General features: G+C 34.5%; 1 pseudogene; it reads left to right on the top strand.

Moving 5' to 3' along the window:
• Positions 1-11,033: 11,033 nt before the first annotated feature.
• LOC131507991 (protein dpy-30 homolog) lies at positions 11,034-11,576 on the top strand (annotated as a pseudogene).
• Positions 11,577-13,004: the final 1,428 nt, after the last annotated feature.

Below are 13,004 nucleotides of genomic sequence, written 5' to 3'. Positions count from 1 at the left end.
ATATCATACTAAATCTTATCACCTTTTACACTTTAAACATGTGTACTATATTGCATGTCAATTAAACTTTCACAAAGCTGTTTGAAAAGGAAGATATAACAATCTCATCTATTCCCACCTGGTTATTTCCAAGATTAAGTGAGAAAAATAAACATAATGTACTTTAAGCCATATAGGTACTAAATAAATATTGGCTATTATTACTCATAACAAATAAGAATAAATTACTAGTATTAATGTAATAAAATACCAAAAAGCATTAGTAATAAGTCATAGGTCAAAAATTAATAAATCATAGCTCAAAAGCCATGGTACATTTTTCAAAATGCTAGAAACTGAATGATGATGAAGAAATTAGTAAAAATGTTAAAAAGGGAGTTGCAGCAAAAGGGATAATTTGAGAGAAATCTGCAGCCCTATTTCAGTTACAATAGAAGAAAGTAAAAAATGAAAAGGTTGTGAATGTGTTCTAAGAAATTATAAAAAGATCAGAATAAAACCAAAGAAACTATAATAAAAAGTCTGGCCTGATCAGAAAAAAAGAAGCACACATGAATAATATTAGGAATAAGTAAAGAGACATAAAAACAGTTTCAATATTGGTAACGACAAGAAGGACCACCAGAAAAGAATATCAACTTCCAGTACTTCTCACACAGGTATTTGGGATTATTCTAACAGCTAAAGAAAACTAAGAAAATTAAGAGTAATAATAATATTCCCAAAATGAAAAAGGTGGAAACCAGAAGATTTTGGCACAGCCAAAGCCTTTCAGAATTGGGAAATTCTTTTACTTATTTGGGAATTATTCTCAAATAGGTAGAGACATCCAAGAAGCTGCAGGTTTAAAAACCCTTCAGGCTAGGGGATAAAACAGATCTACTATGGTTAAAGACCATGTCATGTAAAGACTGGAGGATCACAGGCAGACACATTAAAATAAAATATTAAGAGTTTGAAAACCAACATTCAAATGACCTGCCTTTAGGCTTTAAGAAACATGGGTTGTCTGGAGAAACTTATACTTTGGAATTGGATAAGGTAATACAATAATACCAATGATTTAGTTTTCTATATTATAAATGAAAGAATTATTTCTTTTTTTTTTTTTTTTTTTAATTTTTTTTTTTTTCAACGTTTTTTATTTATTTTTGGGACGGAGAGAGACAGAGCATGAACGGGGGAGGGGCAGAGAGAGAGGGAGACACAGAATCGGAAGCAGGCTCCAGGCTCTGAGCCATCGGCCCAGAGCCTGACGCGGGGCTCGAACTCACGGACCGCGAGATCGTGACCTGGCTGAAGTCGGACGCTTAACCGACTGCGCCACCCAGGCGCCCCTTTTTTTTTTTTTTTAATTTTTTTTTCAACGTTTTTTATTTATTTTTGGGACAGAGAGAGACAGAGCATGAACGGGGGAGGGACAGAGAGAGAGGGAGACACAGAATCGGAGAAAGAATTATTTCTTAAGGAATAAAGCTTCATGCTAGTTTTCGAATAATTTCTAAAAACAAGTTGTTTCAAATAAAATGTTTAGCACATAATCAATTCTAGGCACCCAAATAATGAAAGATAGACTTATAAATCTATGCTTAATATTACAAGGAGATTGTAGCTAATCTTGAAATATTCATAAGATAATTGAAAATTAAAAAAACATAGTGACATATCAGTGTCAGACAAAAACAAAAGCCAAGAAAAATGATAAAACCTGATAAACACAGAAATTATAATTAACAATTCAGTGAATGCATGTAACAGTTTAAACACATCTGGAGGGGGAATTAATCGCCAGGAAAATAAGTCAAAATAAGTGATACAGAAGTGGAATGCAAAGTTTAAAAAGATGGGAGGGCACCTGTGTGGCTCAGTCAGTTAAGTGTCCACCTCTTGATTTCGACTCCAGTAATGATCGCACACTTCATGAGATAGAACTCCACATCAGGCTCTGTATCAACAGCATGGAGCCTGCTTGGGATCCTCTCTTTCCTTCTCCCTAACCCTCCCCCCTTTTCGCTCACGCATTCGTGTGTACACTCTCTTTCTAAAAATAAAGAAATAAACGTAAAAAAAAGGAAAAGTTCAGACTAGTAGAAAAGAGATATAGGAGGTAGAGTTTAACAAATACTTAATTGGATACCTAGTAAGAAAAGTAAGAGGTTATGGAGTAAAAGAAATTTAAAACAATTTGAGTAGTTAATAGGTAATAATTTTCCAAAACAGTTCAAAGTCATCAATTCATAGTTTAAAAATACTCAATAGCCCCAAATAAGTCATAAAGAAAATCACAACCAATTACTTCATAGTGAAATCATAGAGTCTAAAGAAAAAAGGAAATAAATCATAAATGAGCTAGAGGGCAAAAAAGAGACGCTATGTTTTAATGGCAAAATTTAAACAAATAGCTGACTTTTCTTCAGAAGTAATTAAAGCCACAGGATAGTGGACTATGTTTAAAACACTAAATACATAAACATTTGATAATTGACAAGGAAAAAAATATACACTTCTGGAATTCAGACCAGTCAAAGATATTTTCTAGCCACTTAAAAGAAAGAATGCACTACCAGCAGACCTAAGCTAAAGGCCATTCTGAAAGTGTTCACCAAGTTCAGGCAGAAAGAACTATTTTCACATGAAATATTAGTGATGTAAAAATAAACGAAGAACAGTAAATATAAAAATGCAAATGTGAATATTGATTCTACCAAGCGATAATAATATCCTTTGGGGTCAAACATTTTATGATAATAAATAAAATTGCATACTGTATTGGTTAGTGTTTTCCAGAGAAACAGAACTGATAAGATATATAACGAGAGAGAGGAGATTTATTATTGAAATTGGCTCACATAGCTATAGAGGCCAAGAAGTGCCACAATCTGCTGCCTGCAAACTGGAGAACCAGAAAAGCTTCCGGTGTAATTCAGTTTAAGTCTGAAGGCCTGAGATCCAGGAGCTCCAATGTTATAGGGCAGGAGAAAATGGACATCCGAGAGAGAGAGAGAGAGAGAGAGAGAGAGAGAGAGAGAGAGAGAGAGAATTTCTCCCTTTCTTGGCCTTTTCTTATTTGGGTTCTCAATAATGTGTGCCACATTGGTGAGAGTGATCTTCTTTGCTCAGTCTACTGATACAAATGCTGATCTCTCCCAGAAACACTCTCACAAACATACCCAGAAATAACATTTTACCAACTACGTGGACATTCCTTAGCTCTGTCAAGCTGACATCTAAAAGTAACCCTCACACATGACAAGAATAGAAAAACATTTGGGATGAAGATGAATGGAATTAACATTATTAAACTCCTTTTATTATCTGTGAGAGGAATGAGGGTGTCAGGAGATTTTGGTAAGTAAAGAATGTATGCTCTATTTCCTAGCTACTGCTAGAAAAAACAATAAAAGAAATATAGCTTCTAAGTTGACAGAAAGGAATGTGGTATAGTAATTGTGGAATTATCAATCTTAAGAAAGAAAGCAGAGGAAATGACTACAGATTACACAAAAAAGAAAAAAAAAGAAACAATCACAATTAAAAAGCACTCTTTCCAATATATATATAAACATATAGAAATGCTGAGGTAACTACATAATGATAAGATAAAACAGAAATTAAAGCAAAACTTAACCAGTACGTCATTTCAAAAGAAAAAAGTTTCAATTCTCCAAGAATATGTAACAAGTTTAACTTGGTATGAATTTAGTAAAATCACCAGAAATTATATACAGCTGTAACTGATAGACAAACAGAAACTATCAGAAGGGATAAAGGCATTTTGAATAGAAATTAATAAACTTGATCTAATATACATACACAGAACATTGTTATCTAAGAATTAAAGAACGCACGGATCTCTTTCTTGGAACTGTGGGTCCTAGGTGTTCATTTTGTTATTTCTAAGTCCATTATATGTATGTCCTGTGTTTTCTTTTAAAATTAATATTCTGGGGGCGCCTGGGTGGCTCAGCTGGTTAAGCGGCCGACTTCGGCTCAGGTCATGATCTCACGGTCCGTGAGTTCGAGCCCCGCGTCGGGCTCTGTGCTGACAGCTCAGAGCCTGGAGCCTGTTTCAGATTCTGTGTCTCCCTCTCTCTCTGACCCTCCCCCGTTCATGCTCTGTCTCTCTCTGTCTCAAAAATAAATAAACGTTAAAAAAAAATTTTAAAAAATAAAATTAATATTCTGTAATAGAAATTAAGGTAAAACAACTATCACAAGATTTATAGAAGGGAATAACCATGATACAATAACAAAAAACCCAGAGATTAAATTGAACAGCAAGAAATTAAGTGCACGTGGAATAAAATAAGGAGTTCCAACAAAGTCTATGTGGAATATTCTAGAATACTGATAGTATATATGAGGCTCCATCCAAAGACAAAATAGTTAATACTTTTTTTTTTTTAAATTTTTTTTCAACGTTTTTTATTTATTTTTGGGACAGAGAGAGACAGAGCATGAACGGGGGCGGGGCAGAGAGAGAGGGAGACACAGAATCGGAAACAGGCTCCAGGCTCCGAGCCATCAGCCCAGAGCCCGACGCGGGGCTCGAACTCACGGACCGCGAGATCGTGACCTGGCTGAAGTCGGACGCTTAACCGACTGCGCCACCCAGGCGCCCCGTTAATACTTTTTTATAACTGGAAATAACACATAAGTTTTTAAAAATGTTTTTTTAATGTTTATTTATTTTTGAGAGAGAGCACAAGTGAAAGAAGGGCAGAGAGAGGGAGACAGAATATGAAGCAGGCTCTAGGCTCTGAGCTATAAGCAGAATTCAAAGCAGGGCTCAAACTCCTGAATCATGACATCATGATCTGAGCTGATGCCAGATGCTTAACTGACTGAGCCACCCAGGCGCCATAAAATACATAAGTTTTTATATTAGGAAAACATGAATATTGTGCTGAATATACAGAAATATTCTGCTAAAACTGCAAAACATAAAGGAAAAAATAAATGCTCTAAAAGATATTCAAAAAAACCAATGTGTATTAATATGAAAAAAGAACACTGGACTGAAAGATAACTTTTCATCAACAATAATATGCTAAAAAAAATCAATAATAACTAAAATGTTGAGGAAATATATTTATTATATAACTTATCTAGCTAAATTCAGAAAACAAATGTAATTATACTTGGCTTCTCATTATCAACAAATACTGGAAAAACGAATAAAGATTTTAAATTTCCAAGGAAAAATATTCTTTATTCTACAATTCTATCTCCTGTATAGTCTCATTTAGGAGGTTTAAAAATGAGGTCAGGTTGCCAGATATAACATTTTCAAATTAGAATAAAACTGAAAGTTTACCACAACAAAGCATTCCTAACTACTTTTATGAGTTATGTAACATTTAGAAAACTCAGCTTTCTCATTTGTAAACTGTGGAGGAGTGTATAATTCTACTTTGCATTGTGTACAAGTTGAATTCTAAAATTGTAAGCATAAAGTACAAGTTCTGATATATTATTAGGCTTCAATGAATATTACTTATCTTTACTATTACTTTTACTTATTAACATATAGAAATAATGCTATATATTTTTGAAAGAATGGAATTAAAACACATTTATTTATTTAATTTATTTTTCCCATCTTTATCAATATATAATTGACATATAGTATTAAGTTTAAGGTGTACAACATTGTTGTGGCTTTAATAAATTGCCCTTTGTTAAGTCGAACCTGGGTGTCACATGGTGAACCATGGGGTTTAAGAAGAAGCCACAAAAGAATTGAAAGAAGTTTATTACTCACAGGTCCTGGAGGAAGTACACAGCACACCTTGAGGGGTCACGTGAGGAGGTCAAGGCATGATACAGGCAGAGAGAAAGAAGGACCTGAGGCACATCCTTTTATTAGGGTCCTTAAGTTGGATGCTTTGGGGTTCCCAGGCTAAGACCAGATTAATCAATTCAACCCCCCCCAAAAAAAATCTAAACTCCACAGGGTCTTATATAAGGGGCACACAAGGGGAAAGGCTCTGTCTGGGAGACACAGGAGAGTGTTCATCACAAGGGACTTTGGGGAAGTCTTATCAGGGACTTACATTTACTTGTGACTTTGCGGGGTGCTATCTAGGGCATGTGCTCACATGAGGCCCCTGCTGGCAGTTTGATCAAACAAAATGTATGCCAAGCCAGCAATAGCATGGTGTAGCTTAGCTAAATGCTTGACAGAATAATAACGAGATACATGTATATACTGCAGAATGAAATCACTTATATTTAGACTACTCCCTCCAGTCTTGGAATTGGCAAGAAATTAAATAAAGCAAATAAAATTTACAAAAATATTAGCCTTTATCAGATATGAATAATGACACAAATACTGTGAAAAACCACTACTTCTTATAAACAGAAAAAAATAAATGAAAATATACTTCATTATTGTGTACTAACTTTTCCAATATTTTCTGTTAACAACCTCTGATAGAGAAGTTAATAATCTGTATAAATCATTTTAAAAGCACTTCAAGTAATGCTTATTGCTAAGGAAATGTTTTAAGTACAGGACAAAAATATATGAGTATTTTATCATCAAAAGTCATGTTTTTTGGTCTAGATCGAAAACTTTTAGTTTTTAATTTTGACTTTTAGTACTTGGAAAAAGAGATAATGCTGCTGGCAGTATCATTGCATCCAGAGATGCAAGCTAGCCAGCCCTGCTTATGACCTATGCAGAAAGAAAGATTAGATTATAATAAATCAAGAATGCAGCATTTTCAAATTTGCCCAATGGATCTATATGGATCTTGGTTAGTTTGTATATTGCACTGGGCTCACCATTTCTAACAGACTCTTTGTACAAGTTATTGGTGTATTTGTGGTTACATATTATTTATTAGATGACACTATCTTGAACATAACATAAAATATATTTAACTAAGCTTTTCTTACACTAAAGATTTGTGATTAATCTAGTCTTCAAATATATCAGTCACATAACAAATATCTTGGATATCTCTTCAAACATTATGAGCTATTGGGACAAGCTGAATGTTTGCTGAGGTCGCTTAAGACACAGAATTTCATTAGAGCCTAGGAATATCACTTATTGAAAATAAGTGTTAATTTTCCTTGTGAGTTATAGATGTCTTAAGACAAATGGGAGCTCTATCAGTATTTTTAAATTCAAAAAATAAAAACAGAGAAATGTATCTTAAGAGAGCCTATAATAACAAGAAAACAAGTACTGCATGTGAAGGTATAAATGGCCCTCATTTCATAGATAGAAATCCAACTTTGGTCCCTTGAAGCAGCACATTCAAATGGAAATAGCAAAAAGTACAATAACATTTAGAGATTTTCATGTGGAGATTGTTAGAAATTGTTCTGGAACTGAAGAGAAAATGTAAAATTCCATTTAATTAATGTAGTTAATTAAATGAGATAATTTTGTGGCTAGTTGATATTCAATTTGATTTAGACAAGTGGTAGTTGGCTCTGTATCAAACTTATCAGTATTTAAACAATTTCTTTGGGGAATAAAATTAGTTTAATGGTGTTCACAAATATTTATTTTATAGACATGTGGAAGGTACTGATTAGTCATTAGACAGATCTTATTTATTTAGGAAGCCTCTATTATCATAGAATATACTTTATTTTCACTATTTTAAAATTATTTTTTAAGTTGGTGAGGTATTTAAGCCGTCAGGATAGCAAATTGCTAAGAAAGATATAGCACTACAGTTCATCAGTGGTATGTAACATTACTAAAATGTTATAAATAAATATTAATATGAAATATAATATACTTATTTCAATGTTATTTACAAGATTCTTGCAGAAAATTATTTTCATCATCATAATAGGCCAAATTTTACATATTTTGATTTTAAGGCTTTATGTAAATAAGATTTTTCTTTGGGACAGATTTTTATAGGAGTAACAAAACGGAAAATGCTACTATTATTCTTTGTGACCAGCATTCTCAGTTACTCTATATTTTGTGAGATTTATTCAATAAACATGAATTTTTTGGACCTATTGGTTAATTTGATTTCAGTCAGCTTATCATACTTACCAATGGAATTCATAAAAATCTGTAAGAAATCAGATGACCTTTTAAAAAGTATTTATCAATAGGTATTTAATAAATACTTCTTGGATAAAATGATTAAAATATGTTACTAGCTTACAAGTTCTCATAGTAACTAAATTGTCCTTTTGAAACCTCAAAAATATTTTTCCCTTATTTAGGGTAAAGAAGAGGAAATTATCTCTCCAAATATCTCTTGTATGAAAACCCTAAATATGTGAAATATATTAAAGCAATAGACCAGGAAAGATAATGATGGTAACATAAATAGACTCTCTAATTCCTCTTACAGGAACAAAACAAAAGAACAAGTAGATATCAGAAGGAAAAAAAAAAAAACACACCAAACAAAATAAAACAAAACCACCATCAATAATGAAAACAATAACAGAACATCAGAAGAGAGACATCTTCAACAAAATTGGATGAAAAATTATCCCAGAAAAAAAATGGGGAGATGTAAATCATCTACAACAGCTGGATTTAAAGAAGATGGACATTACAAGATACCAAGATCATGAAGAGATGGGTTTGTATGATTGTCTTAAGCTCAGGGTATAGGAAATGCTTACAAATACCTTTAAAAGGAGGTGACTCTAAAATGGTGGAATCATTAGTAGGTGGACATGAAAACAACCAGTAAAAACAGTAGAAATGTCAGGTTTTCAATTATAAGCAAGGGATATTAAGAAATATTAACAGGGGTGTCTGGGTGGCTCAGTCAGTTGAGTGTCTGACTTCGGCTCAAGTCATGATCTCATGGCTCATGAGTTCAAGCCCCACATTGGGCTTTGTGCTGACAGCTCAGAGCCTGGATCCTGCTTCGGATTCTGTGTCTCCCTCTCTTTGCCCCTCCCCTGCTCATGCTCTCTCTCTCTCTCTCTCTCTGTCAAATATAAATAAACATTTAAAAAAATTTAAAAAAAGAAATATTAACAAAAACTAGGAAATGAAACATGATGATGCCTGCATATTCTTTTCATGTCATTGCTTAATAGTCAGTGAAGAATTAATTTTCTAGGATAATGCATTTGACAAGTGTAGGCAAAATATTCTAAAATTACAGCTTAATTTATAAATGTTTGTACAGTAGAAGGTATAACCACATAGATTACATATTTATTTTCTTATTGGATATTGAGGAGTTTTGTATCAATTAGGAAATTTATTTCATTATTAACATGACAGAATGCTTAAATCTTCAGCCCTGGGCCACCTGGATGGCTCATTTGGTTAGGTGTCTGACTCTTGATTTTGGTTTAGGTCATGATCTCATGGTTCATCAGTTTGAGCCTTCCATAGGGCTCTAAGCTGAGCATGGAGCCTGCTTAGAATTCTCTCTCTCTCCCTCTCTCTCTGCCTCTCCCCCACTATCACTCTCTCTATCTCAAAGTAGAATAAATAAACTTTTAAAAATTAATAAATAAATCTCAAGTCTTCAATATCTTTTTTGAACTAGCCTTATCATCCTACTGGTTTCCTCATTGCATAATAAGTTTAATAAAATCTTTGACAGATACTCATTTTATATTTGTATATCACAAAGAGAAGCATTTGTAATTTCATACAAACAAATTTCATACAAATTTCATATATATTTCTTTAATATATATATACATATAATATGTATAATATATATTAATATACAATATTATATATATAGAGTGTTGGGGGTTCAACTGAAATGCTTAAGTAGACCTACCTTCTAGAACAAATGAAACATATTAATTCACAGGTGCTCCTCATGGGATATTTATAGCTAAGAACATCTCCCCATTATTTCCTCAGGTGCTTGAAATTTTTACAGGTACTGTGATTTGTGTTGTTTTTATAATGTCCATAATTATAAAACCAACCCAGAAAACACACACACATGTCTGCAAGCACACAAATTTCCTCATGGTGAAAAGTTGATATTTCTGGCAACAGTATTATGTGTTGTCTTCTATGTTTACTTCAAAATTATATACTGTAACTTTAAATAGGCAAAATATATTGATCAGGTATCCATGATTTTATCTAATCATATGATCAAATCACTCTGAAATGCTGTTGGTTGCCTTTTAGAATCAGCTTTTAAATAAGAATAAATAAATAGATAAATGAAGATTTGCAAAGTGTCTTACACCTGAAATTATTTCAGATTTGCTAGAAGTACCTCAAAGATTGTAAAGCTTTGTTCTTTCACACTATAAGAATGCTATAAATAATTTTATTTGATGTGTTCATTTTTTAATTGGATTCTGTTATTATAAATAGCTGAATGGAAAAAAATCAAACTAAAGGGATATTTGTGAATAGAAATTTATTATTGTAAATTTTGGGGGGTTAAACACTTTACAGAATATATTAGAAGTCTCTGGAGATTTGTTAATGTTCTTAATGTCCATAATATTGTTAAGCAAAATCGAATCTGGACTTATGTGAGGAAAAAATTTATACAAAAAGACTATTGTAACAAAGAAGATGCTCTGATCTGAGGATCTGCAGGGTCTCAAAATGAAACAAACAAACAAAAAAAAAAAAACTGTGGGGGAGAGACTTTCATAGGGAATGGGGGATGCTAGCTGGGACTTTGAGGGAAAAAATGAGTAAGTGGGGGTTTGCACACAACATCACTGAGGAAGTTTAACAAGAAATAATTCATGCTGTGCAAATGATTCTTGTAATAAGTGATTGTTCTACACCTTAGAGTTTACTTAAACTTGGGGTGGGAGGAGCCACAACCGAGAGGACTGTGAGAGGAGAGAAGCCCGACTGAAGGTTGTTCAAGCCAAGTCAGTGGCCAAGTAATGGGCAACTGGTCGGTCCTCTCTGTTGTTTAAGAGAGACAAAGTTCATCTTTAAAAACTATTAGAGATGGAATAGTTATTGTGAAGTTGAGGTTCTCAAGGTGGTTTTCACAACGGGTTGGACACACACTCTTGCTGGCTTTAAAAAAATAGCTGTATGATGTATTGTGTATGTTGTCAACCTAACAATTATGGAGAGCTTGGAGATCCAGCATTTGATGAGTGGTATGCCTTAGGAATATAATAAAACGAGTAAAACCGGTTTGTGCTGGGAGCTGGTGGCGTGGTGCAGGGCTCTGAAGAATGAGCGGCTTGGGTGTGCAGACTGGTTTCCGGGGATTGTGACTTGCAGGGTCCGCCACGGAGCCAGAGCAGATGCTGGAGACACAGACGCAAGGTATGGTAAACCCTCACTCTGGGTGTGGTCTCACCAACCATGTCAAGGAGATAGTAGATGATGAGAATATGAATGCAGAAAAGTCATCAAAACAGATAGTGGATCTCCATTCTTTGCCACCTCGTGCCTATGTGGGTCAGACAGTTGTGCCTATTTTATTATAGGGACTTGCTGTGCTTACAAAAAGCCACCAAATCCCATTGGGTTTCTACCATCTTACCTTTAAACAAAAACAAGGCACAGTTTGAAGATCGAAACTGATTTATTGGGAAGAACAGAAAAAAATTGGTTTCCACTGCAGATTTACGTGATTAACAGGCAGCTTTAATTGCCACGATTCCCCCATCCCTGCCTTGGGTTTTGTTTTTCGTTGTTTGTTTGTTTGTTTGTTTGTTTTTAAGTATAAAAACGTTCAGAACAACAGAACTTATTTCCAGAATTGCAGAAAAAAAAAACATTTCCCTTATTTTTATTTAACCATCACATTTATTTAATGAGTGTATTCTGTGCAATTTTTTAAAATTTTTTTTTCAACGTTTTTTATTTATTTTTGGGACAGAGAGAGACAGAGCATGAACGGGGGAGGGGCAGAGAGAGAGGGAGACACAGAATCGGAAACAGGCTCCAGGCTCCGAGCCATCAGCCCAGAGCCTGACGCGGGGCTCGAACTCACGGACCGCGCGATCGTGACCTGGCTGAAGTCGGACGCTTAACCGACTGCGCCACCCAGGCGCCCCTTCTGTGCAATTTTTGATCAGATTGTCTTTAACTTTGCTTTTAAAATGACCTTCAAGGGGCACCTGGGTGGCTCAGTCATTAAGAGTCTGACCTCTGCTCACTGCATGCTCTCGGGGTTCAAGAGTTCAAGCCCCACGTCAGCCTCTATGCTGACAGCTCAGAGTCTGGAGCCTGTTTTGGATTCTGTGTCTCCCTCTCTCTCTCTGCCGCTCCCCTGTTCATGTTCTCTCTTTCTCTCTCTCTCTCAATAAAAAATAAATAAATAAATAAATAAATAAATAAATAAATAAATAAAATAGAATGTACTTCAAAATGAACTATTAAAGCATAGAAGAAGAGGAGGAGGAGGACAGGAAGGAGGAGGAGGAGAAGAAGAAGAAGAAAACAAGGTTTTAATTTGGAAGAAAGCCAGTTGAGAGGATTCTGAACATTGGCATCCTTAGAAGCCAGAGTAAGAATGCAGTGGAATCAGACAAACTTTCTGGTATGATCTGAATATTTCTGGTGTTGTCACAGCCGTCAGGGAGGCTTTGGAGAACATATGTACAATACTTGGTTTTAAACACTGCATGAATGCTCCCTTAGGACCAGAATTATGTCTGCTGCCAGATGATTTTACAGGAGTTCCTATAGTTCTCTGGCAGTGAGGTTGTTAGATTAGGTAAGATTGTCCATAGTCTTGATTTATACTCAGAGTGGAAGTTGGAAAATATAGGAGTTCAGGTCAATATTTTCAGTGGCCTATATGGAAGCAGTGTCAGGCATGAAGGCTAACCATACAGATCTGCTATGTGGCATCCAAGTCTTTTAGATTTACTTTCAGTCTTCAAGACTATCATCTAAAGATTCCTTAAAAACTTAATGAGAATGGAAGTTCACAGTGTCTTACTGGGGCTAGATTTTTTAACCTAAATTTGTAACTGAATTTTTTGTATAGACATTTTAGAGCATCAAATCAAAGGTAATAGAGTAGGTCTGATAAGAAAAAAAAAGGGGGCGGTCTGGTTAAATATTTGATAAGGGCTAA

This window comes from Neofelis nebulosa, chromosome 3 (assembly GCF_028018385.1).
Source record: "Neofelis nebulosa isolate mNeoNeb1 chromosome 3, mNeoNeb1.pri, whole genome shotgun sequence".
Taxonomy (NCBI): Eukaryota; Metazoa; Chordata; class Mammalia; order Carnivora; family Felidae; genus Neofelis; species Neofelis nebulosa.
This window is presented reverse-complemented; position numbering and strand designations above follow the sequence as displayed.